The following is a 27,815-nucleotide window of genomic DNA, read 5'->3' on the forward strand; positions in this document are numbered from 1 at the left end:
TATGGTCTGCTGGTTTATTCGCAAATGTGAGTCACGGTGCCGTGGCATTTTCTTGATATTTGAACGAGAATGAGAGGTCCAGTGCGCACGCACAAGGAAACAAATGACGGGAGGGGGAAGAAAGGAGAAGGACTGTATGTATTTGCAGCGTGAAATTAACCAGGTGCGATCATACCAGTACTAAAGCACCGGATCCCATCAGAACTCCGCAGTTAAGTGTGCTTGGGCGAAAGTAGTACAAGGATGGGTGACCTCCTAGGAAGTCCTCGTATGGCTCAAATTTATTTTCAGACGAGTCGATCGATGTTACGCGCTACTGGAGCTATGGTCCGCTGGTTTATACGCAAATGTGAGTCAAGAAGCAGGGGCATTTTAATCGATATTAGAATGAGAAGGAGATGTTCAGTGTGAACGCACAAGAAAGCAAATGACGGGAGGGGGGATGGAAGGAGAAATAGTGTATGTATTTGCAGCGCAGAATAAAACATTAGCGATCATGCCAGCACTAATGCAATGGATTCTATAAGAACTCCGCGGTTAAGGGTGCTTGGGCGAGAGTAGTACTAGGATGGGTGACCTCCTGCGAGGTCCTTATATTTCACCCATTTTCTTGGGAAGTCCTCGTGTTGCACCCATTTTTTTACAGATGATTCTTTTGACATTACGCGTGACTTGAATTATGGTCTGCAGGTTTATTCGAAAATGTGAGTCACGGCGCCGTGGCATTTTACTTGATATTTGAACGAGAACGAGAGGTGCAGTGCACACGCACAAGGAAACAAATGACGGGATGGGGAAGAAAGGAGAAGGAGTGAATGTATTTGCAGCGCGAAATTAAATAGGTGCGATCATACCAGCACTTATGCACCGGATCCAATCAGAACTTCGTAGTTAAGTTTACTTGGGCGAGAGTAGTACTCGGATGGGTGACCTCCTGGGAAGTTCTTGTGTCGCACTAATTTTTTTTCAGACGGGCCGTTCGACGTTGCGCGCGACTGGAGCTATGGTTCGCTGGTTTATACGCAAATGTGAGTCAAGAAGCAGGGGCATTTTAATCGATATTAGAACGAGAAGGAGAGGTGCAGTGTGAACGCACAAGGAAACAAATGATGGGAGGAGGGACGGAAGGAGAAGGAGTGTATGTATTTTCAGCACGAAATGAAACACGTGCGATCATACCAGCACAAATGCACCGGATCCCATCAGTACTCCGCAGTTAAGTGTGCTTTGGCGAAAGTAGTACAAGGATGGGTTACCTCCTGGGAAGTTCACGTGTTGCACCCTTTTTTTTTTCAGTTGTGTCGTTCGACGTTACACTCGAGTAGAACTATGGTCTACTGGTTTATACGAAAATGTGAGTCAAGACTCATGGGCATTTTAATTGATATTAGAACGAGAATGAGAGGTGATGTGTGAACGCACCAGGATCAAATGACGGGAGGGGGGAGAAAGGAGAAGGAGTGTATGTATTTACAGCGCGAAATGAAGCAGGTGCGATCATACCAGCACTAATGCAACGGATCTCATTAGAACTCTGAAGTCAAGTGTGCTTGGGCGAGAGTAGTACTCGGATTGTTGACCTCCTGGAAAGTCCTCGTGTTGCACCAATTTTTTTTCGGATGGGTGGTTCGACGTTACGCCCGAATTGAATTATGAACCGATGTTTCATTCGCAAAGGTGAGTCACGGTGCCGGGGAATTTAACTTGATATTAGAACGAGATAGAGAGATGCAGAGTGAACGCACAAGGAAACAAATGACGAGAGAAGGGATGGAAGCAGAAAGAGTGTATGTATTTGCAGCGCAGAATGAAACATGAGCGATCATATTAGCACTAATGCAACGGATTCTATAAGAACTCAGCTAGTTAAGGGTGCTTGGGCGAGATTAGTACTAGGATAGGTGACCTCCTGCGAAGTCCTTATATTTAACCCATTTTCCTGGGAAGTCCTCGTGTTGCACCCATTTTTTTGCAGATGATTCTTTCGACGTTACGCGCGACTTGAATTATGGTCCGCAGGTTTATTCTCAAATGTGAGTCACGGCGCTGTGACATTTTACTTGATATTTGAACGAGAAAGGGAGGTGCAGTGCGCACGCACAAGGAAACAAATGACGGAAGGGGGAAGAAATGAGAAGGAGTGTATCTATTTGTTGCGTAAAATTAAACAGGTGCGATCATACCAGCACTAATGCACCGGATCCCATCAGAACTCCGCAGTTAAGTGTTTTTTGGGGAGAGTAGTACTCGGATGGGTGACCTCCTGGGAAGTACTCGTGTCGCACCAATTTTTTTCAGACGGGTCGTTCGACGTTACGCGCGACTGTAACTATGTTCTGCTGGTTTATACGCAAATGTGAGTCAATAAGCAGGGGCCTTTTAATCTATATTAGAACGAGAAGGAGAGGTGCAGTGTGAACGCACAAGGAAACGTGTGATGGCAAGGGGGAGGGAAGGAGAAGGAGTGCATGTATTTTCAGCACGAGATGAAACAAGTGCGATCATACCAGCACAAATGCATCGGATTCAATCAGAACTCCGCAGTTAAGTGTGCTTTGGCGAAAGTAGTACAAGGATGGGTTACCTCCTGGGAAGTTATCGTGTTGCACCCGATTTTTAATTCAGATGGGTCCTTCGGCATTATGCGCGACTGGAACTATGGTCCACTAGATTATACGCAAATGTGAGTCAAGACTCAGGGGCATTTTAGTTGATATTAGAACGAGAATGAGAGGTGAAGTGTGAACGCACAAGGAAACAAATGACGGGAGGGGGAAGAAAGGAGAAGGAGTATATGCATTTGCAATGCAAAATGAAACAGGTGCGATCATACCAGCACTAATGCACTGGATCCAATCAGAACTCCGCAGTTAAGTGTGCTTGGGCGAGAGTAGTACTCGGATGGGTAACCTCTTTGGAAGTTCTCGTGTCGCACAAATTTTTTTTCAGACGGGTCGTTCGATATTACGCGCGAATGGAACTATGGTCTGCTGGTTTATACGCAAATGTGAGTCAAGAAGCAAGGGCATTTTAATCGATATTAGAACGAGAAGGAGAGGTGCAGTGTGAATGCACAAGGAAACAAATGATGGGAGGGGGGAGGGTAGGAGAAGGAGTGTATGTATTTTCAGCACGAAATGAAACAAGAGCGATCATACCAGCACAAATGCACCAGATCCCATCAGAACTCCGCAGTTAAGTGTGCTTTGGCGAAAGTAGTACAAGGATGGGTTCCCTCATGGGAAGTTCTCGTGTTGCACCCTTTTTTTTTCAGATGGCTCGTTCGACGTTACGCGCGACTGGAATTATAGTCCGTTCATTTATGCGCAAATAAAAGTCAAGACGCAGGGGCATTTTACTTTATATTAGAACGAGAATGAGAGGTGAACTGTGAACGCACTATAAAACAAATGACGGGAGGGGGAAGAAAGGAGGAGTGTATGTATTTGCAGTGCGAAATGAAACAGGTGCGATTATACCAGCACTAAAGCATCGGATCCCATCAGAACACCGTAGTCAAGTGTGCTTGGGCTAGAATAGTACTCGGATGGGTGACTGCCTGGGAAGTCCTCGTGTTGCACCCATTTTTTTTCGGATGGGTCGTTCGACGTTGCGCGCGAATGGAATTATGAACTGCTGGTTCATTCGCAAAGGTGAGTCACGGTGCCGGGGCATTTTACTTGATATTAGAATGAGAAAGAGAGATGCAGAGTGCACAAATAAGGAAACAAATTAACGGGAGGAAAGATGGAAGGAGAAAGAGAGTATGTATTTGCAGCGCAGAATGAAACGTGAGCGATCATACCAGCACTAATGCAACGGATTCTATCAGAACTCCGTGGTTAAGGGTGCTTGGGCGAGAGTAGTACTAGGAAGGGTAACCTCCTGCGAAGTCCTTATATTTCACCCATTTTCTTGGGAAGTCCTCGTGTTGCACCCATTTTTTTACAGATGATTCTTTCGACGTTACGCGCGACTTAAATTATGGTCCGCAGGTTTATTCGTAAATGTGAGTCACGGTGCCGTGGAATTTTACTTGATATTTGAATGAGAACGGGAGGTGCAGTGCGCACGCACAAGGAAACAAATGACGGGAGGGGGAAGAAAGGAGAAGGAGTGTATCTATTTGCAGCGCGAAATTAAACAGGTGCGATCATACCAGCACTAATGCACCAGATCCCATCAGAACTCCGCAGTTAAGTGTGCTTGGGCGAGAGTAGCACTCAGATGGGTGACCTCTTGGGAAGTTCTAGTGTCGCATCAATTTTCTTTCAGACAGGTGGTTCGATGTTACGCGCGACTGGAACTATGGTTCAGTGGTTTATACTCAAATGTGAGTCAAGAAGCAGGGGTATTTTAATCGATATTAGAACGAGAAGGAGAGGTGCAGTGTGAACGCTCAAGGAAACAAATTATGGGAGGGGGGAGGTAAGGAGAAGGAGTGTATGTATTTTCAGCACGAAATGAAATAGGTGCGATCATACCAGCACAAATGCATTGGATCGCATCATAACTCCGCAGTTAAGTGTGCTTTAGCGAAAGTAGTACAAGGATGGGTTACCTCTTGTAAAGTTCTCGTGTTGCACCTATTTTTTGTTTCAGATGGGTCGTTCGACATTACATGCGATAGGCACTACGGTCTGCTAGTTTATACGCAAATGTGAGTCAAGATGCAGGAGCATTTTAATTGATATTAGAACGAGAAGGAGAGGCGATGTGTGAACGCACCAGGAAACAAATGATGGGAGGGGGAAGAAAGGAGAAGGAGTGTATGTATTTGCAGCGCGAAATGAAACAGGTGCGATCATACCAGCACTAATGCACCGGATCCCATCAGAGCTCAGCAGTCAAGTGTGCTTGGGCGAGAGTAGTACTCGGATCGGTGACCGCCTTGGAAGTCCTTGTGTTGCACCCATTTTTTTCGGATGGGTCGTTCGACGTTGCGCGCGAATGGAATTATGAACCGCTGGTTCATTCATAAAGGTGAGTCACGGTCCCGGGGCATTTTACTTGATATTAGAACGAGAAGGAGAGATGCAGAGTGCACGCACAAGGAAGCAAATGACGGGAGGGGGGATGGAAGGAGAAATAGTGTATGTATTCGCAGCGCAGAATAAAACATTAGCGATCATGCCAGCACTAATGCAATGGATTCTATAAGAACTCCGCGGTTAAGGGTGCTTGGGCGAGAGTAGTACTAGGATGGGTGACCTCCTGCGAAGTCCTTATATTTCACCCATTTTCTTGGGAAGTCCTCGTGTTGCACCCATTTTTTTACAGATGATTCTTTCGACGTTACGCGCGACTTAAATTATGGTCTGCTGGTTTATTCGCAAATGTGAGTCACGGTGCCGTGGCATTTTACTTGATATTTGAACGAGAAGGAGAGGTCCAGTGCACACGCACAAGGAAACAAATGACGGGAGGGGGAAGAAAAGAGAAGGACTGTATGTATTTGCAGCGTGAAATTAACCAGGTGCGATCATACCAGTACTAAAGCACCGGATCCCATCAGAACTCCGCAGTTAAGTGTGCTTGGGCAAAAGTAGTACAAGGATGGGTGACCTCCTAGGAAGTCCTCGTATGGCTCAAATTTATTTTCAGACGAGTCGATCGATGTTACGCGCTACTGGAGCTATGGTCCGCCGGTTTATACGCAAATATGAGTCAAGAAGCAGGGGCATTTTAATCGATATTAGAACGAGAAGGAGATGTTCAGTGTGAACGCACAAGGAAGCAAATGATGGGAGGGGGAGGGAAGGAGAATGAGTGTATGTATTTTCAGTACGAAATGAAACAGGTGCGATCATACCAGTACAAACGCACAGGATCCCATAAGTACTCCGCAGTTAAGTGTGCTTTGGCGAAAGTAGTACAAGGATGGGTTACCTCCTGGGAAGTTCTCGTGTTGCACCCATTTTTTTTTCAGATGGGCCGTTCCACGTTATGTGCGACTGGAAGTATGGTCCGCTTGTTTATACGCAAATGTGAATCGAGACGCAGGGGCATTTTACTTGATATTTGAATGAGAACGGGAGGTGCAGTGCGCACGCACAAGGAAACAAATGACGGGAGGGGGAAGAAAGGAGTAGGAGTGAATGTATTTGCTGCGCGAAATTAATCAGGTGGGATCATACCAGCATTAATGCACCGGATCCCATCAGAACTCCGCAGTTAAGTGTGCTTGGGCGAGAGTAGTACAAGGATAGGTGACCTCCTGGGAAGTTTTCGTGTTGCACCTATTTCTTTTCGGATGGGTCATTCGTCGTTATGCCCGAATGGAATTATGAACTGCTGGTTCATTCGCAAAGGTGAGTCACGGTGCCGGGATATTTTACTTGATATGAGAACGAGAATGAGAGATGCAGAGTGGACGCACAAGGAAACAAATGACAGGAGGGGGGATTGAAGTAGAAAGAGTGTATGTATTTGCAGCGCATAATGAAACATGAGCGATCATACCAGCACTAATGCAATAGATTCTATCCGAACTCCGCAAGTTATGGGTGCTTGGGCGAGAGTAGTACTAGGATGGGTGACCTCTTGCGAAGTCCTTATATTTCATCCATTTTCTTGGGAAGTTCTCGTGTTGTACCAATTTTTTTTCCAGATGGGTCGTTCGACGTTACACACGATTGGAACTATAGTTCGCTGGTTTATACGGAAATGTGAGTCAAGAAGCAGGGGCATTTTAATCGATATTAGAACGAGAAGAAGAGGTGTAGTGTGAAAGCGCAAGGAAATAAATGATGGTGATGGGAGGGAAGGAGAAGGAGTGTATGTATTTTCAGCGCGAAATGAAACAAGTCCGATCATACCAGTACAAATGCACCAGATCCCATCAGAACTCTACAATTAAGTGTGCTTTGGCCAAAGTAGTACAAGGATGGGTTACCTCCTGGGAAGTTCTCGTGTTGCACCCTTTTTTTTTTTCAGATGGGTCGTTCGACGTTACGCGCGACTGGAACTATGGTCCGCTGGTTTATACGCAAATGTGAGTCAAGACGCAAGGGCATTTTAATTGATATTAGAACGAGAAGGAGATGTGAAGTGTGAACGCACCAGGAAACAAATGATGGGAGGGGGAAGAAAGGAGAAGGAGTGTATGTATTTGCAGCGCGAAATGAAACAAATGCGATCATACCAGCACTAATGCACCAGATCCCATCAGAACTCCGCAGTCAAGTGTGTTTGGGCGAGAGTAGTATTTGGACAGGTGTCCTCTTGGGAAGTCCTCGTGTTGCACCCTTTTTTTTTTGGATGGGTCGTTCTACGTTACGTGCGAATGGAATTATGAATCCCTGGTTCATTCGCAAAGGTGAGTCACGATGCCGGGGCATTTTACTTGATATTAGAACGAGAAGGAGAGATGCAGAGTGGACGCACAAGGAAACAAATGACAGGAGGGGGGATTGAAGTAGAAAGAGTGTATGTATTTGCAGCGCATAATGAAACATGAGCGATCATACCAGCACTAATGCAACGGATTCTATTAGAACTCCGCAAGTTAAGGGTGCTTGGGCGAGAGTAGTACTAGGATGGGTGACCTCATGCGAAATCCTTATATTTCACCCATTTTCTTGGGAAGTCCTCGTGTTGCACCCATTTTTTTGTAGATGATTCTTTTGACGTTACGCACGACGTGAATTATGGTCCGCAGGTTTATTCGCAAACGTGAGTCATGGCACCGTGGCATTTTACTTGATATTTGAACGACAACGGGAGGTGCAGTGCGCACGCACAAGGAAACAATTGACGGGAGGGGGAAGAAAAGAGAAGGAGTGTATGTATCTGAAGCGCGAAATTATAACAAGTGCGATCACACCAGCACTAATGCACCGGATCCCATCAGAACTCTGCAGTTAAGTGTGCTTGGGCGAGAGTAGTACTCGGATGGGTGACCTCCTGGGAAGTCCTTGTGTCGCACCAATTTTTTTTCGGATGGGTTCTTCTACGTTACGCACGAATTGAATTATGAACCGCTGGTTCATTTGTTTAGGTGAGTCACGGTGCCAGGGCATTTTACTTGATATTAGAACGAGAAGGAGAGATGCAGAGTGCACGCACTAGGAAACATTGACGGGAGGGGAGATGGAAGGAGAAAGAGTGTATGTATTTGAAGCGCAGAATGAAACATGAGCGATCATGCCAGCACTAATGCAATGGATTCTATAAGAACTCCGCGGTTAAGGGTGCTTGGGCGAGAGTAGTACTAGGATGGGTTACCTCCTGCGAAGTCCTTATATTTCACCCATTTTCTTGGGAAGTCCTCGTGTTGCACCCATTTTTTTGCAGATGATTCTTTCGACGTTATGCGCGACTTCAATTATGGTATGCAGGTTTATTTACAAATGTGAGTCACGGCACTGTGCTATTTTACTTTATATTTGAACGAGAACGGGAGGTGCAGTGCGCACGCACAAGGAAACAAATGACGGGAGGGGGAAGAAAGGAGTAGTAGTGAATGTATTTGCTGCGCGAAATTAATCAGATGGGATCATACCAGCACTAATGCACCGGATCCCATCAGAACTCCGCAGTTAAGTGTGCTTGGGCGAGTCTAGTACTCGGATAGGTGACCTCCTGGGAAGTTTTCGTGTTGCACCCATTTTTTTTCGGATGGGTCATTCGTCGTTACGCACGAATGGAATTATGAACCGCTGGTTCATTCGCAAAGGTGACTCACGGTGCCAGGACATTTTACTTGATATTAGAACGAGAAGGAGAGATGCAGAGTGCACGCACAAGCAAACAAATGACGGGATGGGGGATAGAAGGAGAAAGAGTGTATGTATTTGCAGCGCAGAATGAAACATGAGCGATCATACCAGCAGTAATGCAACGGATTCTATCAGAACACTGCAAGTTAAGGGTGCTTGGGCGAGAGTAGTACTAGGATGGGTGACCTCCTGCGTAGTCCTTATATTTCACCCATTTTCTTGGGAAGTCCTCGTGTTGCACCCATTTTTTTGCATATGATTCTTTCGACGTTACGCGCGACTTGAATTATAGTCCGCAGGTTTATTTGCAAATGTGAGTCACGGTGCCGTGGCATTTTACTTGATATTTGAACGAGAACAAGAGGTGCAGTGCGCACGCACAAGGAAACAAATGACGGGAGGGGGAATAAAAGGAGAACGAGTGTATGTTTTTACAGCGCGAAATTAAACAGGTGCGATCATACCAGCACTACTGCACCAGATCCCATCAGAACTCCGCAATTAAGTGTGCTTGGGCGAGAGTAGTACTCGGATGGGTGACCTCCTTGTTAGTCCTCGTGTCGCACCAATTTTTTTCAGACGGGTCGTTCGATGTTACACGCGACTGGAACTATGGTCTGCTGGTTTATACGCAAATTTGAGTCAAGAAGCAGAGGCATTTTAATCGATATTAGAACGAGAAGGAGAGGTGCAGAGTGAACGCACAAGGAAACAAATGATGGGAAGGGGGAGGAAAGGAGAAAGAGTATATGTATTTTCAGCACGGAATGAAACAAGCGGGATCACATCTGCACAAATGCACCGGATCCCATTAGAACTCCGTAGTTAAGTGTGGTTTGGCGAAAGCAGGCAAAGGATGGGTTACCTCCTGGGAAGTTCTCGTGTTGCACCCATTTTTTTTTTAGATGGGTCGTTCGACGTTACGCACGACTGGAACTATGGTCCGCTGGTTTATACGCAAATGTGAGTCAAGACGCAGGGGCATTTTAATTGATATTAGAACGAGAAGGAGAGGTGCAGTGTGAACGCACAAGGAAACAAATGATGGGAGGGGGGAGGGAAGGAAAAGGAGTGTGTGCATTTTCAGCACGAAATTAAACAGGTGCGATCATACCAGCACAATTGTACCGGATCCCTTCTGAACTCTGCAGATATGTGTGCTTTGGGGAAAGTAGTACAATGATGGGTTACTTCTTGGGAAGTTCTCGTGTTGAACCCATTTTTTTTCAGATGAGTCGTTCGACGTTACGCGCGAATGGAATTATGAACCGCTGGTTCATTCGAAAAGGTGAGTCACGGTACCGGGGCATTTTACTTGATATTAGAACGAGAAGGAGAGATGCAGAGTGCACGCACAAGGAATCAATTGACGGGAGGGGGGATGGAAGGAGAAAGAGTGTATGTATTTGCAGTAGAGAATGAAACATGAGGGATCATACCAGCACTAATGCAACGGATTCTATCAGAACTCCGCAAGTTAAGGGTGCTTGGGCGAAAGTAGTACTAGGATGGGTGACCTCCAGCGAAGTCCTTATTTTTCACCCATTTTCTTGGGAAGTCCTCGTGTTGCACCCATTTTTTTACAGATGATTATTTCGACGTTACGCGCGACTTGAATTATGGTCCGCAAGTTTATTCGCAAATGTGAGTCACGGCACCGTGGCATTTTACTTGATATTTGAACGAGAACAAGAGGTGCAATGCGCACGAACAAGGAAACAAATGACGGGAGGGGGAAGAAACGAGGAGTGTATGTATTTGCAGCGCGAAATTAAACATGTGCGATCATACTAGCACTAATGCACCGGATCCCATCAGAACTCCGCAGTTAAGTGTGCTTGGGCGAGAGTAGTACTAGGATGGGGGACCTCCAGGGAATTCTTCATGTCGCTCCAATTTTTTTAAGACAGGTCGTTCGACGTTACGCGCGATTGGAATTATGGTCCGCTGGTTTATACGCAAATGTGAGTCAAGAAGCAGGGGCATTTTAATCGATATTAGAACGAGAATGAGAGGTGCAGTGTAGACGCACAAGGAAACAAATTATGGGAGGGAGGAGGGAAGGAGAAGGAGTGTATGTATTTTCAGCGCGAAATGAAAGAGGTGCGATCATACCAGCACAAATGCACAGGATCCCATAAGTACTTCGCAGTTAAGTGTGCTTTGGCGAAAGTAGTACAAGGATGGGTTACCTCCTGGGAGAGGTGCAGTGTAGACGCACAAGGAAACAAATTATGGGAGGGGGGAGGGAAGGAGAAGGAGTGTATGTATTTTCAGCGCGAAATGAAAGAGGTGAGATCATACCAGCACAAACGCACAGGATCCTATAAGTACTCCGCAGTTAAGTGTGCTTTGGCGAAAGTAGTACAAGGATGGGTTACCTCCTGGGAAGTTCTCGTGTTGCACCCATTTTTTTTTTCAGACGGGTCGTTCCACGTTATGTGCGACTGGAACTATGGTCCGCTGGTTTATACGCAAATGTGAGTCAAGACACAAGGGCATTTTACTTGATATTTGAATGAGAACGGGAGGTGCAGTGCGCACGCACAAGGAAACAAACGACGGGAGGGGGAAGAAAGGAGTAGGAGTGAATGTATTTGCTGCGCGAAATTAATCAGGTGGGATCATACCAGCACTAATGCACCAGATCCCATCAGAACTCCGCAGTTAAGTGTGCTTGGGCGAGAGTAGTACTCGGATAGGTGACCTCCTGGGAAGTTTTCGTGTTGCACCTATTTTTTTTCGGATGGGTCATTCGTCGTTATGCCCGAATGGAATTATGAACTGCTGGTTCATTCGCAAAGGTGAGTCACGATGCCGGGATATTTTACTTGATATGAAAACGAGACGGAGAGATGCAGAGTGCACGCACAAGCAAACAAATGACGGGAGGGGGGATGGAAGGAGAAAGAGTGTATGTATTTGCAGCGCAGAATAAAACATGAGCGATCATACCAGCACTAATGCAATAGATTCTATCCGAACTCCGCAAGTTATGTGTGCTTGGGCGAGAGTAGTACTAGGATGGGTGACCTCCTGCGAAGTCCTTATATTTCACCCATTTTCTTGGGAAGTTCTCGTGTTGCACCCATTTTTTTTCCAGATGGGTCGTTTGACGTTACACACGACTGGAACTATAATCTGCTAGTTTATACGGAAATGTGAGTCAAGAAGCAAGGGCATTTTAATCGATATTAGAACGAGAAGGAGAGGTGTAGTGTGAACGCACAAGGAAATAAATGATGGGTGACGGGAGGGACGGAGAAGGAGTGTATGTATTTTCAGCGCGAAATGAAACAAATCTGATCATACCAGCACAAATTCACCGGATCCCATCAGAACTCTACAGTTAAGTGTGCTTTGGCGAAAGTAGTACAAGGATGGGTTACCTCCTGGGAAGTTCTCGTGTTGCACCCTTTTTTTTTCAGATGGGTCGTTCGACGTTACGCGCGACTGGAACTATAGTCCGCTAGTTTATACGCAAATGTGAGTCAAGACGCAGGGGCATTTTAATTGATATTAGAACGAGAAGGAGAGGTGAAGTGTGAACGCACCAGGAAACAAATGACGGGAGGGGGAAGAAAGGAGAAGGAGTGTATGTATTTGCAGCGCGAAATGAAACAAGTGCGATCATACCAGCACTAATGCACTGGATCCCATCAGAACTCCGCAGTCAAGTGTGCTTGGGCGAGAGTAGTATTATGACAGGTGTCCTCTTGGGAAGTCCTCGTGTTGCACCCTTTTTTTTTGGATGGGTCGTTCTACGTTACGTGCGAATGGAATTATGAATCCCTGGTTCATTCACAAAGGTAAGTCAAGGTGCCGGGGCATTTTACTTGATATTAGAACGAGAGGAGAGATGCAGAGTGGACGCACAAGGAAACAAATGACAGGAGGGGGGATTGAAGTAGAAAGAGTGTATGTATTTGCAGCGCAGAATGAAACATGAGCGATCATACCAGCACTAATGCAACGGATTCTATTAGAACTCCGCAAGTTAAGGGTGCTTGGGCGAGAGTAGTACTAGGATGGGTGACCTCCTGCGAAATCCTTATATTTCACCAATTTTCTTGGGAAGTCCTCGTGTTGCACCCATTTTTTTTGTAGATGATTCTTTTGACGTTACGCGCGATGTGAATTATGGTCCGCAGGTTTATTCGCAAACGTGAGTCATGGTACCGTGGCATTTTACTTGATATTTGAACGAGAACGGGAGGTGCAGTGCGCACGCACAAGGAAACAATTGACGGGAGGGGGAAGAAAAGAGAAGGAGTGTATGTATCTGAAGCGCAAAATTATAACAGGTGCGATCACACCAGCACAAATGCACCGGATCCCATCAGAACTCTGCAGTTAAGTGTGCTTGGGCGAGAGTAGTACTCGGATGGGTTGTTCTATGTTGCGCGCAAATTGAATTATGAACCGCTGGTTCATTCGCAAAGGTGAGTCACGGTGCCGGGGCATTTTACTTGATATTAAAACGAGAAGGAGAGATGCAGAGTGCACGCACTAGGAAACAAATGACGGTAGGGGAGATGGAAGGAGAAAGAGTGTATGTATTTGAAGCGCAGAATGAAACATGAGCGATCATACCAGCACTAATGCAACGGACTCTATCAGAACTCCGCGGTTAAGTGTGTTTGGGCGAGAGTAGTACTAGGATGGGTGACCTCCTGCGAAGTCCTTATATTTAACCCATTTTCTTGCGAAGTCCTCGTGTTGCACCCATTTTTTTGCAGATAATTCTTTCGACATTACGCGCTACTTGAATTATGGTCCGCAGGTTTATTCACAAATGTGAGTCACGGTGCCGTGGCATTTTACTTGATATTAGAACGAGAACGTGAGGTGCAATGCGCACGTAAAAAAAAACAAATGACGGGAGGGGGAAGAAAGGAGAAGGAGTGTATGTATTAACAGTGCGAAATTAAACAGGTGCGATCATACCAGCACTAATACACTCGATCCCATATGAACTTCGCAGTGAAGTGTGCTTGGGCGAGAGTAGTACTCGGACTGGTGACCTCCTGGGAAGTCCTCGTGTAGCAGCAATTTTTTTTTAAACGGATCATTCGACGTTACGCGCAACTGGAGTTATGGTCCGCTGGTTTATACGCAAATGTGAGTCAAGAAGCAAGGGCATTTTAATTGATATTAGAACAAGAATGAGAGGTGAAGTGTGAACGCACCAGGAAACAAATAACGGGTGGGGGAAGAAAGGAGAAGGATTGTATGTATTTGCAGCGCGAAATGAAATAGGTGCGATCATACCAGCACAAATGCACCGGATCCCATCAGAACTCCACAGTCAAGTGTGCTTGGGCGAGAGTAGTACTCCGATGGGTGACCTCCTGGGAATTCCTCGTGTTTCCCCCATTTTTTTCCGATGGGTCGTTCGATATTTTTCGCGAATAAAATTATGAACCATTGGTTCATTCGCAAAGGTGAGTAACGGTGCTGATGAATTTTACTTGATATTAGAACGAGAAGGAGAGATGCATAGTGCACGCACAAAGAAACAAATGACGGGAGGGGGGATTGAAGGAGAAAAAGTTTATGTATTTGCAGCGCAGAATGAAATATAAGCGATCATACCAGCACTAATGCAACGGATTCTATCAGAACTCCGCAAGTTAAGGGTGCTTGGGCGAGAGTAGTACTAGGATGGGTGACCTCCTACGAAGTCCTTATATTTCACCCATTTTCTTGGGAAATCCTCTTTTTGCACCAATTTTTTTGCAGATAATTCTTTCGATGTTACACGCGATTAGAATTATGGTCCGCAGGTTTATTCGCAAATGTGAGTCACGGCGCCATGGCATTTTACTTGATATTTGAACGAGAACGGGAGGTGCAGTGCGCACGCATAAGAAAACAAATGACAGGAGGGGGAAGATAGAAGAAGGAGTTTTGTATTCGCAGCGCGAAATTAAAAAAGTGCGATCATACCAGCACTAATGCACCAGATCCCATCAGAGCTCCGTAGTTAAGTGTGTTTGGGCGAGAGTAGTACTCGGATGGGTGACTTCCTGGAAAGTCCTCCTGTCGCACCAATTTTTTTTCAGACGGGTCGTTCGACGTTACGTGCGAATGGAACTATGGTCCGCTGGTTTATATGCAAATGTGAGTCAAGAAGTAGGGGCATTTTAATCAATATTAGAACAAGAAGGAGAGGTGCAGTGTGAACGCACAAGGAAACAAATGATGGGAGAGGGGAGGGAAGGAGAAGGAGTGTATGTATTTTCAGCACCAAATGAAACAGGTGCTATCATACCAGCACAAATGCACCGGATCCCATCAGAACTCCGCAGTTAAGTGTGCTTTGGCGAAAGTAGTACAAGGATAGGTTACTTCCTTGGAAGTTCTCGTGTTACACCCATTTTTTTTTTCAGATTGCTCGTTCGACGTTACGCGCGTCTGGAACTATGATCCGCTGGTTTATACGCAAATGTAAGTCAATATGAAGGGGCATTTTACTTGATATTAGAACGAGAAAGAGAGGTGAAGTGTGAACGCACCAGGAAATAAATGACGGGAGGGGGAAGAAAGGAGGAGTGTATGTATTTGCACCGCGAAATGAAACAAGTGCGATCATACCAGCACTAATGCACCGGATCCCATCAGAACTCTGCAGTCAAGTATGCTTGGGCGAGAGTAGTACTCGGATGGGTGACCGCCTGGGAAGTCCTCGAGTGGTACCCATTTTTTTTCGGATGGGTCGTTTGACGTTACGCGCGAATGGAATTATGAACTCCTGGCTCATTCGCAAAGGTGAGTCACAGTGCCGGGGCATTTTACTTAATATTAGAATGAGAATGAGAGATGCAGAGTGCACGCACAAGGATACAAATGATGGGAGGGGAAATGAAAGGAGAAAGAGTGTATGTATTTGCCGCGCATAACGAAACATGAGCGATCATACCAGAACTAATGCAACGGATTCTATCAGAACTCTGCAAGTTAGGGTGCTTGGGCGAGAGTAGTACTAGGATGGGTTACCTCCTGCGAAGTCCTTATATTTCACCAATTTTCTTGGGAAGTCCTCGTGTTGCATTCATTTTTTTGCAAATGATTCTTTCGACGTTACGCGCTACTTGAATTATGGTCCTCAGCTTTATTCGCAAATGTGAGTCAAGGCGCCGTGGTATTTTACTTGATATTAGAACGAGAATTGGAGGTGCAGTGCGCACGCACAAGAAAACAAATGATGGGAGAGGGAAGAAAGGAGAAGGAGTGTATGTATTTGCAGCGTTAAATTAAACATATGCGATCATACCAGCACTAATGCATCGGATCCCATCAGAACTCCGCAGTGAAGTGTGCTTGGGCGAGAGTAGTACTCGGGTGGGTGACCTCCCGGGAAGTACTCGTGTCGCACCAATTTTCTTTCAGACGGGTTGTTCGACGTTACGCGCGGCTGGAGCTATGGTCCGCTGGTTAATACGCAAATGACGGGAGGGGGAAGAAAGGCGAAATAGTGTATGTATTTGCAGCGCGAAATTAAAGAGGTGCGATCATACCAGCACTAATGCACCGTATATGAACTCCGCAGTTAAGTGTGCTTAGGCGAGAGTAGTACTCCGATGGGTGACCTCCTGGGAAGTCCTCGTGTTGCACCCATTTATTTTCGGATGGGTTGTTCGACGTTACGCGCAAATTGAATTATGAACCTCTGGTTTATTCGCAAAGGTGAGTCACGTTGCTTGGACATTTTACTTGATATTAGAACGAGAAGGAGAGATGCAGATTGCACACACAAGGAAACAAATGACGGGAGGGAGGATGGAATGAGAAAGAGTATGTATTTGCAGTGCAGAATGAAACATGAGGGATCATACCAGCACTAATGCAACGGATTCTATCATAACTCCGCAATTAAGGGTGCTTGGGCAAGAGCAGTACTAGGATGGGTGACCTCCTGCGAAGTCCTTATATTTCACCCATTTTCTTGGGAAGTCCTCGTGTTGCACCAATTTTTTTGCAGATGATTCTTTCGACGTTACGCGCGACCTGAATTATGGTCCGCAGGATTATTCGCAAATGTGAGTCACGGCGCCGTGTTATTTTTCTTGATATTTGAACGAGAATGGGAGGTGTAGTGCACACGCACAAGTAAAGAAATGACGGGAGGGGGAAGAAAGGAGAAGGAGTGTATGTATTTGCAGCGCGAAATTAAACAAGTGTGATCATACCAGCACTAATGCACCGGATCCCATTAAAACTCCGCAGCGAAGTGTGCTTGGGCGAGTGTAGTACTCGGATGGGTGACCTCTTGGGAAGTCCTCGTGTCGCACAAATTTTTTTTCAGACGGGTCGTTCGACGCTACGCGCGACTGGAACTATTTTCTGCTGGTTTATACGCAAATATGAGACAAGAAGGAGGGGCATTTTAATCGATATTAGAATGAGAGGGAGAGGTGCAGTGTGAACGCACAAGGAAACAAATGATGGGACGGGGGAGGGAAGGAGAAGGAGTGTATGTATTTTCAGCACGAAATGAAACAGGTGCGATCATACTAGCACAATTGCACCGGATCCCATCAGAACTCCGCAGTTAAGTGTGCTTTGGCGAAAGTAGTACAAGGATGAGTTACCTCCTGGGACATTCTCGTGTTGCACCCAATTTTTTTTTCAGATGGGTTGTTCGACGTTACGTGCGACAGGAACTATGGTCCGCTGGTTTATACGAAAATGTGAGTCAAGACGCAGGAGCATTTTAATTGATATTAGAACGAGAAGGAGAGGTGAAGTGTGAACGCACCAGGAAACAAATGACGGGAGGGGGAAGAAAGGAGAAAGAGTGTATGTATTTGCAGCGCGAAATGAAACAGGTGCGATCATACCAGCACTAATGCACCGGATCTGAACTCCGCAGTGAAGAGTGCTTGGGCGAGAGTAGTACTCGGATGGGTGACCTCCTGGGAAGTCCTCTTGTTGCACCCATTTTTTTTCAGATGGGTCATTCGACGTTGCGCGAGAATGGAATTATGAACCGCTGGTTCATTCGCAAAGGTGAGTCACGGTGTCGGGGCATTTTACTTGATATTAGAACGAGAAGGAGAGATGCAGAGTGCACGCACAAGGAAACAAATGACGGGAGGGGAGATGGAAGGAGAAAAAGTGTATGTATTTGCAGCGTAGAACGAAACATGAGCGATGATACCATCACTAATTCAACGGATTCTATCAGAACTCCGCGGTTAAGGGTGCTTGGGCGAGAGTAGTACTAGGATGGGTGACCTCCTGCGAAGTCCTTATATTTCACCTATTTTCTTGGGAAGTCCTCGTGTTGCATCCATTTTTTTACAGATGATTCTTTCGACGTTATGCGCTACTTAAATTATGGTCCGCAAGTTTATTCGTAAATGTAAGTCACGGCACCGTGGCATTTTACTTGATATTAGAACGAGAACGGGAGGCGCAATACGCACAAAAAAGGAAACAAATGACGGGAGGAGGAAGAAAGGAGAAGGAGTGTATGAATTTGCAGCGCGAAATTAAACAGGTGCGATCATAGCAGCAATAATACACTGTATCCCATATGAACTCCGCAATGAAGTGTGCTTGGGCGAGAGTAGTACTCGGATGGGTGACCTCCTGGGAAGTTCTCGTGTCGCACCAATTTTTTTTCAGTCAGGTCGTTCGACGTAACGAGCAACTGGAGTTATGGTCCGCTGGTTTATACACAAATGTGAGTCAAGAAGTAGGGTCATTTTAATTGATATTAGAACGAGAAGGAGAAGTGAAGTGTGAACGCACTAGGAAACAAATAACGGGAGGGGGAAGAAAGGAGAAGGAGTGTATGTATTTGCAGCGCGAAGTGAAACAGGTGCGATCATACCAGCACTAATGCACCGGATCCACTCACAACTCCGCAGTCAAGTGTGCTTGGGCGAGAGTAGTACTCGGATGGGTGACCTACTGGGAATTCCTCGTGTTGCACCCATTGTTTTTCGGATGGGTCGTTCGACGTTACGCGCGAATGGAATTATGAACTGCTAGTTCATTCGCAAAGGTGAGTCACGGTGTCGGGGCATTTTACTTGATATTAGAACGAGAAGGAGAGATGCAGAGTGCACGCACAAGGAAACAAATGACGAGAGGGGAGATGGAAGGAGAAAAAGTGTATGTATTTGCAGCGTAGAACGAAACATGAGCGATGATACCAGCACTAATTCAACGGATTATATCAGAACTCCGCGGTTAAGGGTGCTTGGGCGAGAGTAGTACTAGGATGGGTAACCTCCTGCGAAGTCCTTATATTTCACCTATTTTCTTGGGAAGTCCTCGTGTTGCATCCATTTTTTTACAGATGATTCTTTCGACGTTATGCGCTACTTAAATTATGGTCCGCAAGTTTATTCGCAAATGTAAGTCACGGCACCATGGCATTTTACTTGACATTAGAACGAGAACGGGAGGCGCAGTACGCACAAAAAAGGAAACAAATGACGGGAGGAGGAAGAAAGGAGAAGGAGTGTATGAATTTGCAGCGCGAAATTAAACAGGTGCGATCATAGCAGCAATAATACACTGGATCCCATATGAACTCCGCAGTGAAGTGTGCTTGGGCGAGAGTAGTACTCGGATGGGTGACCTCCTGGGAAGTTCTCGTGTCGCACCAATTTTTTTTCAGTCAGGTCGTTCGACGTAACGAGCAACTGGAGTTATGGTCCGTTTGTTTATTCGCAAATGTGAGTCAATACGCATGGGCATTTTAAATTATATTAGAACGAGAAGGAGAGATAAAGTGTGAACGCACCAGGAAACAAATGACGGGAGGGGGAAGAAAGGAGAAGGAGGGTATGTATTTGCAGTGCGAAATGAAACAGGTGCGATCATACCAGCACTAATGCACTGGATCCCATCAGAACTCCGCCGTCAAGTTTGCTTGGGCGAGACTAGTACTCGGATGAGTGACCTCCTGGGAAGTCCTCGTGTTGCACCCATTTTTTTTCGGACGGGTCGTTCGACGTTATGTGCGAATGGAATTATGAACCGCTGGTTCATTCGCATAGGTGAGTCACGGTGCCTGGGCATTTTACTTGATATTAGAACGTGAAGGAGAGATGCAGAGTGCACGCACAAGGAAACAAATGATGAGAGAGGGGATGGAAAGAGAAAGAGTGTATGTACTTGCAGCGCAGAATGAAACTTGAGCGATCATACCAGCACTAATGCAACGGATTCTATCAGAATTCCGCAAGTTAAGGGTGCTTGGGCGAGAGTAGTACTAGGATGGGTGACCTCCTGCGAAGTCCTTATATTTCACCCATTTTCTTGGGAAGTCATCGTATTGCATCCATTTTTTTGCAGATGATTCTTTCGACGTTACGCGCAAGTTGAATTATGGTCCGCAGGTTTATTCGCAAATCTGAGTCACGACGTCGTGGCATTTTACTTGATATTAGAACGAGAAAGGGAGGTGCAGTGCGCACGCACAAGGAAACAAATGACGGGAGGGGTAAAAAAGGAGGAGTGTATGTATTTGCAGCGCGAAATTAAACAGGTGCAGTCATACCAGCACTAATGCACCGGATCCCATCAGAACTCCGCAGTTAAGTGTGCTTGAGCGAGAGTAGTACTCGGATTGTTGACTTCCTGGGAAGTCCTCGTGTCGCACCAATTTTTTTTCAGACGGGTCGTTCGACATTACGCGCGACTGGAACTATGGTCCACTGGTTTATACGCAAATGTGAGTCAAGAAGCAGGGGCATTTTAATCGATATTAGAACGAGAAGGAGAGGTGCAGTGTAAACGCACAAGAAAACAAACGATGGGAGGGGGGAGGGAAGGAGAAGGAGTGCATGTATTTTTAGCGCGAAATTAAACAAGTGCAATCATACCAACACTAAAGCACCGGAACCCAACAGAACTCCGCAATTAAGTGTGCTTGGGCGAGAGTAGTACTCGGATGGGTGACCTCTTGGGAAGTCCTCGTGTTGCACCCATTTTTTTTTTCAGATGGGTCGTTCGACGTTACACTCGACTGGAACTATGGTCCGCTGGTTTATACGCAAATGTGAGTCAAGACGCAGGGGCATTTTAATTAATATTAGAACAAGAAGGAGAGGTGAAATGTGAACACACCAGGAAATAAATGACGGGAGGGGGAAGAAAGGAGAAGGAGTGTATGTATTTGTAGCGCGAAATGAAACAGGTGCGATCATACCAGCACTCATGCACCTCATCCCATCATAACGCGCGAATGGAATTTTGAACTGCTTGTTCATTCGCAAAGGTGAGTAACGGGAGGGGAAGAAAGGAGAAGCAATTTTTGTATTTGCAGCGCGAATTAAACAGGTGCGATCATACCAACACTAATGCACCGGATCCCATCAGAACTCCGCAGGTAACTGTGGTTGGGCAAGAGTAGTACTCGGATGGGTGACCTCCTGGGAAGTCCTCGTGTCGCAACAATTTTTTTTCAGTCAGGTCGTTCGATGTTACGCGTGACTGGAATTAGGGTCCATTAGTTTATACGCAAATGTGAGTCAAGAAGCAGGGGTATTTTAATCGATATTAGAACGAGCAGGAGAGGTGCAGTGTGAACGCATAAGGAAACAAATGATGGGCGGGGGAGGGAATGTGAAGGAGTGTATGTATTTTCAGCACAAAATGAGACAGGTGCGATCATACCAGCACTAATGCAATGGATTCTATCAGAACTCCGCAGGTATGGGTGCTTTGGCAAAAGTAGTACAAGGATGGGTTACCTCCTGAGAAGTTCTCATGTTGCACACATTTTTTTTCCAGATGGGTCATTCGACGTTACACGCGACTGGAACTATGGTCCGCTGGTTTAAACGCAAATGTGATTGAAGACGCAGGGGCATTTTAACTAATATTAGAACGAGAAGGAGAGGTGAAGTGTGAACGCACCAGGAAACAAATGACGGGAGGGGGAAGAAAGGAGAAGGAGTGTATTTATTTGCAGAGCGAAATAAAGTAGGTACGATCATACCAGCACTAATGCACCGGATCCCATCAAAACTCCGCAGTTAAGTGTGCTTGGGCGAGAGTTGTACTCAGATTGGTGACATCCTGGGAAGTCCTCGTGTTTTACCCATTTTTTTTTTCGGATGGGTCGTTCGATGTTACACGCGAATGGAATTATGAACCGCTGGTTCATTCGCAAAAGTGAGTCACGGTGCAGGGGCATTTTACTTGATATTAGAACGAGAAGGAGGGATGCAGAGTGCACGCACAAGGAAACAAATGACAGGCGGGGTGATGGAAGGAGAAAGAGTGTATGTATTTGCAGTGCAGAATGAAACATGAGCGATCGTACCGACACTAATGCAACGGATTCTATCAGAACTCGACAGTTAAGGGTGCTTGGGCGAGAGTAGTACTAGAATGGGTGACCTCCTACGAAGTCCTTATATTTCACCAATTTTTTTAGAAAGTTCTCGTTTTGCACCCATTTTTTTGCAGATGATTCTTTCAACGTTACGCGCGACTTTAATTATGGTATGCAGGTTTATTCGCAAATGTGAGTCACGGCGCCGTGGCATTTTACTTTATATTAGAACGAGAACAGGAGGTGCAGTGCGCACGCACAAGGAAACAAATGACGGGAGTGGGAAGAAAAGAGAAGGAGTGTATGTATTTGCAGCGCGAAATTAAACAGGTGCGATCATACCAGCATTAATGCACTGGATCCCATCAAAACTCCGCAATTAAGTGTGTTTGGGCGAGAGTAGTACTCGGATGGGGTACCTCATGGGAATTCCTCGTACCGCACCAATTTTTTTTCAGATGGGTCGTTCGACGTTACGCGCGACGGGAACTATGGTCCGTTTGTTTATTCGCAAATGTGAGTCAATACGCATGGGCATTTTAAATTATATTAGAACGAGAAGGAGAGATGAAGTGTGAACGCACCAGGAAACAAATGACGGGAGGGGGAAGAAAGGAGAAGGAGTGTATGTATTTGCAGCGCGAAATGAAATAGGTGCGATCATACCAGCACTAATGCACCGGATCCCATCAGAACTTCGCCGTCAAGTTTGCTTGGGCGAGACTAGTACTCGGATGAGTGACCTCCTGGGAAGTCCTCGTGTTGCACCAATTTTTTTTCGGACGGGTCGTTCGACGTTATGTGCGAATGGAATTATGAACCGCTGGTTCATTCGCAAAGGTGAGTCACGGTGCCTGGGCATTTTACTTGATATTAGAACGAGAAGGAGAGATGCAGAGTGCACGCACAAGGAAACAAATGATGAGAGAGGGGATGGAAGGAGAAAGAGTGTATGTACTTGCAGCGCAGAATGAAACTTGAGCGATCATACCAGCACTAATGCAACGGATTCTATCAGAACTCTGCAAGTTAAGGGCGCTTGGGCGAGAGTAGTACTAGGATGGGTGACCTCCTCTGAAGTCCCTATATTTCACCCATTTTCTTGGGAGGTCCTCGTGTTGCACCCATTTTTTATAGATAATTCTTTCGACATTACGCGCAACTTGAATTATGGTCCGCAGGTTTATTCGCTAATGTGAGTCACGGCGCTGTGGCATTTTACTTGATATTTGAACGAGAACGAGAGGTGTAGTGCGCACACACAAGGAAACAAATGACGAGAGGGGGAAGATAGGAGAAGGAATGTATGTATTTGCAGCGCAAAATTACACAGGTGCGATCATTAGCACTAATACACCAGATCCCATAAGACTTCTGCAGTTAAGTGTGCTTGGGCGAGAGTAGTACTCGGATGGGTCACCTCCTGGGAAGTCCTCTTGTCGCACCAATTTTTTTTCAAGCGGGTCGTTCGACGTTACGCGCAGCTGGAACTATGGTCCGCTGGTTTATACGCAAATGTGAGTCAAGAAACAGAGGCATTTTAATCGATATTAGAACAAGAAGTAGAGGTGAAGTGTGAACACACCAGGAAACAAATGACGGGAGGGGGAAGAAAGGAGAAGGAGTGTATGTATTTGCAGCGCGAAATGAAACAGGTGCGATCATACCAGCACAAACGCATCGGATCCCATTAGAACTCCACTGTTAAGTGTGCTTTGGCGAAAGTAGTACAAGGATGGGTTACCTCCTGGGAATTTCTCGTGTTGCACCTATTTTTTTTCAGATGGGCCGTTCGACGTTACGCGCGACTGGAACTATGGTCCGCTGGTTTATACGCAAATGTGAGTCAAGACACAGGGGCATTTTAATTGATATTAGAACGCGAAGGAGAGGTGAAGTGTGAACGCACCAGGAAAAAAATGACGGGAGGGGGAAGAAATGAGAAGTAGTGTATGTATTTACAGCGCGAAATGAAACAGGTGCGATCATACCAGCACTAATGCACCGGATCCCATCAGAACTCTGCAGTCAAGTGTGCTTGGGCGAGAGTAGTACTCGGATGGGTGACCTCCTGGGAAGTCCTCTTGTTGCACCCATTTTTTTTTCGGATGGGTTGTTCGACGTTACGCGCTAATGGAATTATGAACTGCTGGTTCATTCGCAAAGGTGAGTCACGGTGCCGGGGCATTTTACTTGTTATTAGAACGAGAAGGAGAAATGCAGAGTGCACGCACAAGGAAGCAAATGACGGGAGGGGGGATGGAAGGAGAAAGAGTGTATGTATTTGCTGCGCAGAATAAAACATGAGCGATCATACCAGCACTAATGCAACGGATTCTATAAGAACTCCGCATGTTAAGGGTGCTTGGGCGAGAGTAGTACTAGGATGGGTGACCTCGGGCGAAGTCCTTATATTTCACCCATTTTCTTGGGAAGTCCTCGTGTTGCACCCATTTTTTTTCAGATGATTCTTTCGACGTTACACGCGTATGAATTATGGTCCGCAGGTTTATTCGCAAATGTGAGTCACGGCGTTGTGGCATTTTTCTTGATATCTGAACGAGAACGGGAGGTGCAGTGCGCACGCACAAGGAAACAAATGACAGGAGGGGGAAGAAAGGAGAAGGAGTGTATGAATTTGCAGCGCAAAATTATTCAGGTGCGATCATACCAGCAGTAATGCGCTGGATCCCATCAGAACTCCGTAGTTAAGTGTGCTTCAGTGAGAGTAGTACTCAGATGGGTGACCTCTTGGGAAGTCCTCATGTCGCACAAATGTTTTTTCAAACGGGTCGTTTGACGTTACGCGCGACTGGAACTATTGTTCGCTGGTTTATACGCAAATGTGAGTCAAGAAGCAGGGGCATTTTAATCAATATTAGAACGAGAATGAGAGGTGCAGTGTGAACGCACGAGAAAACAAATGATGGGAGGGGGGAGGGAAAGAGAAGGACTGTATGTATTTTCAGCACGAAATGAAACAGGTGCGATCATACCAGCACAAATGCACCGGATCCCATCAGAACTCCGCAGTTAAGTGTGCTTTGGCGAAAGTAGTACAAGGATGGGTTACCTCCTGGGAAGTTCTCGTGTTGCACCCATTTTTTTTTAAGATGTGTAATTCGACATTACGCGCGACTGGAACTATTGTCCGCTAGTTTATACGCAAATGTGAGTCAAAACGCAGGGGCATTTTAATTAATATTAAAACGAGAAGGAGAGGTGAAGTGTGAACGCACCAGGAAACAAATGACGGGAGGGGGAAGAAATGAGAAGGAGTTTATGTATTTGCAGCGTGAAATAAAAAGGTGCGATCATACAAGCACTATTGCACCGGATCCCATTAGAACTCCGCAGTTGAGTGTGTTTGGGCAAGAGTAGTACTCGGATGGGTGACCTCCTGGGAAGTCCTCGTGTTGCACCCATTTTTTTTCGGATGGGTCGTTAGACGTTACGCGCGAATGGAATTATAAACTGTTGGTTCATTCACAAAGGTGAGTCACGGTGCCGGGGCATTTTACTTGATATTCGAACGAGAAGGAGAGTTGCAGAGTGCACGCACAAGGAAACAAATGACGGGAGGGGGGATGGAAGGAGAAAGAGTGTATGTATTTGCAGTGTAGAATGAAACATGAGCGATCATACCAGAAGAAATGCAACGGATTCTATTAGAACTCCGCAAGTTAAGGGTGCTTGGGCGAGAGTAGTACTAGGATGGATGACCTCCTGCGAAGTCCTTATATTTCACCCATTTTCTTGGGAAGTCCTCGTGTTGTATCCATTTTTTTGCAGATGATTCTTTCGACGTTACGCACGACTTGAATTAAAGTCCGCAGGTTTATTTGCAAATGTGAGTCACGGCACCATGGCATTTTACTTGATATTTGAATGAGAACGGGAGGTGCAATGCGCACGCACAAGGAAACAAATGACGGTAGGGGGAAGAAAGGAGAAGGAGTGAATGTATTTGCAGCGCGAAATTAATCAGTTGTGATAATACCAGCACAAATGCACCGGATCCCATCAGAACTCTGCAGTTAAGTGTGCTTTGGCGAAAGTAGTACAAGGATGGGTTACCTCCTTGGAATTTCTCGTGTTGCACCCATTTTTTTTTGAATGGGCCGTTCAACGTTACGCGCGACTAGAACTATGGTCCGCTGGTTTATAAAAAAATGTGAGTCAAGACGCAGGGGGATTTTAATTGATATTAGAACGCAAAGGAGAGGTGAAATGTGAACGCACCAGGAAACAAATGATGGGAGGGGGTAGATAGGAGAAGAAATGTATGTATTTTCAGCGCAAAATTAAACACGTGCGATCATACCAGCACTAATGCACCGGATCCCATCATAACTCCGTAGTTAAGTGTGCTTCAGCGAGAGTAGTACTCGGATGGGTGACCTCCTGGGAAGTTTTCGTGTTGCACAAATATTTTTTCAAACGGGTCGTTCGACGTTACACGAGGCTGAAACTATGGTCCGCTGGTTTATACGCAATTGTGAGTTAATAAGCAGGGGCATTTTAATCGATATTAGAACGAGAATGAGAGGTGCAGTGTTAACGCACATGGAAACAAATGATGGGAGAAGGAGAAGGAGTGTATGTATTTTCAGCATGAAATGAAACAGGTGCGATCATACCAGCACAAAGGCACCGGATCTCCTCAGAACTCTGCAGTTAAGTGTGCTTTGGCGATAGTAGTACAAGGATGGGTTACCTCCTGGGAAGTTCTCGTGTTGCACACATTATTTTTTCAGATGGGTCATTCGACGTTATGCGTGACTGGAACTATGGTCTGCTGGTTTATACGCAAATGTGAATTAAGAAGCAGGGGCATTTTAATAGATATTAGAACGAGAAGGAGAGGTGAAGTGTGAACGCACCAGGAAAGAAATGACGGGAGGGGGAAGAAAGGAGAAGAAGTGTATGTATTTGCAGTGCGAAATGAAACAAGTGCGATCATACCAGCACTAATGCACTGGATCCCATCAGAACTTCGCTGTTAAGTGTGCTTGGGAGAGAGTAGTACTCGGATGGGTGACCTCCTGGGAAGTTTTCGTGTTGCACCCATTTTTTTTCGGATGGGTCGTTTGACGTTAAGGGCTAATGGAATTATGAACCGCTGGTTCATTCGCAAAGGTGAGTCACGGTGCCGGGGCATTTTACTTGATATTAGAACGAGAAGGAGAGATGCAGAGTGCACGCACAAGGAAACAAATGACGGGAGTGGGGATGGAAGGAGAAATAGTGTATGTATTTGTAGCGCAAAATGAAACATGAGCGATCATACCAGTACTAATGCAACGGATTCTATCAGAACTCCGTATCTAAGGGTGCTTGGGCGAGAGTAGCACTAGGATGGGTGACCTCCTGCGAAGTCCTTATATTTCACCAATTTTCTTGGGAAGTCCTCGTGTTGCACCCATTTTTTTCCAGATGATTCTTTCGACATTACGCGCGACTTAAATTATGGTCCGCAGGTTTATTCGTAAATGTGAGTCACGGCGCCGTGCAATTTTACTTGATATTAGAACGAGAACAGGAGGTGCAGTACGCACGCACAAGGAAACAAATGATGGGAGGGGGAAGAAATGAGAAGGAGTGTATGTATTTGCAGCGAGAAATTAAACTGTTGCGATCATACTAGCATTAATGCACATGATCCCATCAGAACTCTGCAGTTTTGTGTGCTTGGGCGAGAGTAGTACTCAGATGGGTGACCTCCTGGGAAGTCCTCGTGTCGCACAAATTTTTTTTCAGACAAGTCGTTCGACATTACGCGCGACTAGAAC

At 45.8% G+C, this 27,815-nt stretch overlaps 51 pseudogenes; all 51 read left to right on the forward strand.

Annotated features, from left to right (window-relative positions):
• Positions 1-161: 161 nt before the first annotated feature.
• On the forward strand, positions 162-280 carry LOC148255531 (5S ribosomal RNA; annotated as a pseudogene).
• Positions 281-840: 560 nt separating this feature from the next.
• Positions 841-959, forward strand: LOC148255532 (5S ribosomal RNA; annotated as a pseudogene).
• A 206-nt stretch (positions 960-1,165) lies between these two features.
• Positions 1,166-1,284, forward strand: LOC148255533 (5S ribosomal RNA; annotated as a pseudogene).
• A 205-nt stretch (positions 1,285-1,489) lies between these two features.
• On the forward strand, positions 1,490-1,608 carry LOC148255534 (5S ribosomal RNA; annotated as a pseudogene).
• A 561-nt stretch (positions 1,609-2,169) lies between these two features.
• LOC148255535 (5S ribosomal RNA) lies at positions 2,170-2,288 on the forward strand (annotated as a pseudogene).
• Positions 2,289-2,493: 205 nt separating this feature from the next.
• Positions 2,494-2,612, forward strand: LOC148255536 (5S ribosomal RNA; annotated as a pseudogene).
• A 207-nt stretch (positions 2,613-2,819) lies between these two features.
• On the forward strand, positions 2,820-2,938 carry LOC148255537 (5S ribosomal RNA; annotated as a pseudogene).
• Positions 2,939-3,144: 206 nt separating this feature from the next.
• Positions 3,145-3,263, forward strand: LOC148255538 (5S ribosomal RNA; annotated as a pseudogene).
• Positions 3,264-3,465: 202 nt separating this feature from the next.
• LOC148255539 (5S ribosomal RNA) lies at positions 3,466-3,584 on the forward strand (annotated as a pseudogene).
• A 561-nt stretch (positions 3,585-4,145) lies between these two features.
• Positions 4,146-4,264, forward strand: LOC148255540 (5S ribosomal RNA; annotated as a pseudogene).
• Positions 4,265-4,796: 532 nt separating this feature from the next.
• Positions 4,797-4,915, forward strand: LOC148255541 (5S ribosomal RNA; annotated as a pseudogene).
• Positions 4,916-5,474: 559 nt separating this feature from the next.
• On the forward strand, positions 5,475-5,593 carry LOC148255542 (5S ribosomal RNA; annotated as a pseudogene).
• A 205-nt stretch (positions 5,594-5,798) lies between these two features.
• On the forward strand, positions 5,799-5,917 carry LOC148255543 (5S ribosomal RNA; annotated as a pseudogene).
• Positions 5,918-6,123: 206 nt separating this feature from the next.
• Positions 6,124-6,242, forward strand: LOC148255544 (5S ribosomal RNA; annotated as a pseudogene).
• Positions 6,243-7,130: 888 nt separating this feature from the next.
• Positions 7,131-7,249, forward strand: LOC148255545 (5S ribosomal RNA; annotated as a pseudogene).
• Positions 7,250-7,811: 562 nt separating this feature from the next.
• Positions 7,812-7,930, forward strand: LOC148255546 (5S ribosomal RNA; annotated as a pseudogene).
• Positions 7,931-8,489: 559 nt separating this feature from the next.
• LOC148255547 (5S ribosomal RNA) lies at positions 8,490-8,608 on the forward strand (annotated as a pseudogene).
• A 562-nt stretch (positions 8,609-9,170) lies between these two features.
• On the forward strand, positions 9,171-9,289 carry LOC148255548 (5S ribosomal RNA; annotated as a pseudogene).
• Positions 9,290-10,497: 1,208 nt separating this feature from the next.
• On the forward strand, positions 10,498-10,616 carry LOC148255549 (5S ribosomal RNA; annotated as a pseudogene).
• A 720-nt stretch (positions 10,617-11,336) lies between these two features.
• LOC148255550 (5S ribosomal RNA) lies at positions 11,337-11,455 on the forward strand (annotated as a pseudogene).
• An 887-nt stretch (positions 11,456-12,342) lies between these two features.
• LOC148255551 (5S ribosomal RNA) lies at positions 12,343-12,461 on the forward strand (annotated as a pseudogene).
• Positions 12,462-13,977: 1,516 nt separating this feature from the next.
• On the forward strand, positions 13,978-14,096 carry LOC148255552 (5S ribosomal RNA; annotated as a pseudogene).
• Positions 14,097-14,655: 559 nt separating this feature from the next.
• Positions 14,656-14,774, forward strand: LOC148255553 (5S ribosomal RNA; annotated as a pseudogene).
• A 206-nt stretch (positions 14,775-14,980) lies between these two features.
• Positions 14,981-15,099, forward strand: LOC148255554 (5S ribosomal RNA; annotated as a pseudogene).
• A 204-nt stretch (positions 15,100-15,303) lies between these two features.
• Positions 15,304-15,422, forward strand: LOC148255555 (5S ribosomal RNA; annotated as a pseudogene).
• Positions 15,423-15,982: 560 nt separating this feature from the next.
• Positions 15,983-16,101, forward strand: LOC148255556 (5S ribosomal RNA; annotated as a pseudogene).
• A 125-nt stretch (positions 16,102-16,226) lies between these two features.
• On the forward strand, positions 16,227-16,340 carry LOC148255557 (5S ribosomal RNA; annotated as a pseudogene).
• A 558-nt stretch (positions 16,341-16,898) lies between these two features.
• LOC148255558 (5S ribosomal RNA) lies at positions 16,899-17,017 on the forward strand (annotated as a pseudogene).
• Positions 17,018-17,223: 206 nt separating this feature from the next.
• On the forward strand, positions 17,224-17,342 carry LOC148255559 (5S ribosomal RNA; annotated as a pseudogene).
• Positions 17,343-17,549: 207 nt separating this feature from the next.
• On the forward strand, positions 17,550-17,663 carry LOC148255560 (5S ribosomal RNA; annotated as a pseudogene).
• A 560-nt stretch (positions 17,664-18,223) lies between these two features.
• On the forward strand, positions 18,224-18,342 carry LOC148255561 (5S ribosomal RNA; annotated as a pseudogene).
• Positions 18,343-18,547: 205 nt separating this feature from the next.
• LOC148255562 (5S ribosomal RNA) lies at positions 18,548-18,666 on the forward strand (annotated as a pseudogene).
• A 560-nt stretch (positions 18,667-19,226) lies between these two features.
• Positions 19,227-19,345, forward strand: LOC148255563 (5S ribosomal RNA; annotated as a pseudogene).
• A 205-nt stretch (positions 19,346-19,550) lies between these two features.
• On the forward strand, positions 19,551-19,669 carry LOC148255564 (5S ribosomal RNA; annotated as a pseudogene).
• Positions 19,670-20,227: 558 nt separating this feature from the next.
• On the forward strand, positions 20,228-20,346 carry LOC148255565 (5S ribosomal RNA; annotated as a pseudogene).
• A 206-nt stretch (positions 20,347-20,552) lies between these two features.
• Positions 20,553-20,671, forward strand: LOC148255566 (5S ribosomal RNA; annotated as a pseudogene).
• Positions 20,672-21,021: 350 nt separating this feature from the next.
• LOC148255567 (5S ribosomal RNA) lies at positions 21,022-21,140 on the forward strand (annotated as a pseudogene).
• Positions 21,141-21,670: 530 nt separating this feature from the next.
• On the forward strand, positions 21,671-21,789 carry LOC148255568 (5S ribosomal RNA; annotated as a pseudogene).
• A 562-nt stretch (positions 21,790-22,351) lies between these two features.
• On the forward strand, positions 22,352-22,470 carry LOC148255569 (5S ribosomal RNA; annotated as a pseudogene).
• Positions 22,471-22,675: 205 nt separating this feature from the next.
• LOC148255570 (5S ribosomal RNA) lies at positions 22,676-22,794 on the forward strand (annotated as a pseudogene).
• A 560-nt stretch (positions 22,795-23,354) lies between these two features.
• LOC148255571 (5S ribosomal RNA) lies at positions 23,355-23,471 on the forward strand (annotated as a pseudogene).
• A 205-nt stretch (positions 23,472-23,676) lies between these two features.
• LOC148255572 (5S ribosomal RNA) lies at positions 23,677-23,795 on the forward strand (annotated as a pseudogene).
• Positions 23,796-24,000: 205 nt separating this feature from the next.
• On the forward strand, positions 24,001-24,119 carry LOC148255573 (5S ribosomal RNA; annotated as a pseudogene).
• Positions 24,120-24,680: 561 nt separating this feature from the next.
• On the forward strand, positions 24,681-24,799 carry LOC148255574 (5S ribosomal RNA; annotated as a pseudogene).
• Positions 24,800-25,005: 206 nt separating this feature from the next.
• Positions 25,006-25,124, forward strand: LOC148255575 (5S ribosomal RNA; annotated as a pseudogene).
• A 205-nt stretch (positions 25,125-25,329) lies between these two features.
• Positions 25,330-25,448, forward strand: LOC148255576 (5S ribosomal RNA; annotated as a pseudogene).
• A 561-nt stretch (positions 25,449-26,009) lies between these two features.
• LOC148255577 (5S ribosomal RNA) lies at positions 26,010-26,128 on the forward strand (annotated as a pseudogene).
• A 205-nt stretch (positions 26,129-26,333) lies between these two features.
• Positions 26,334-26,452, forward strand: LOC148255578 (5S ribosomal RNA; annotated as a pseudogene).
• A 197-nt stretch (positions 26,453-26,649) lies between these two features.
• LOC148255579 (5S ribosomal RNA) lies at positions 26,650-26,768 on the forward strand (annotated as a pseudogene).
• Positions 26,769-26,974: 206 nt separating this feature from the next.
• Positions 26,975-27,093, forward strand: LOC148255580 (5S ribosomal RNA; annotated as a pseudogene).
• Positions 27,094-27,653: 560 nt separating this feature from the next.
• On the forward strand, positions 27,654-27,772 carry LOC148255581 (5S ribosomal RNA; annotated as a pseudogene).
• The last annotated feature ends 43 nt before the right edge of the window (positions 27,773-27,815 follow it).

The sequence above is a fragment of the Carica papaya genome, chromosome 5 (assembly GCF_054855325.1).
Source record: "Carica papaya isolate Zhongbai chromosome 5, ASM5485532v1, whole genome shotgun sequence".
NCBI classification, from domain to species: Eukaryota; Viridiplantae; Streptophyta; class Magnoliopsida; order Brassicales; family Caricaceae; genus Carica; species Carica papaya.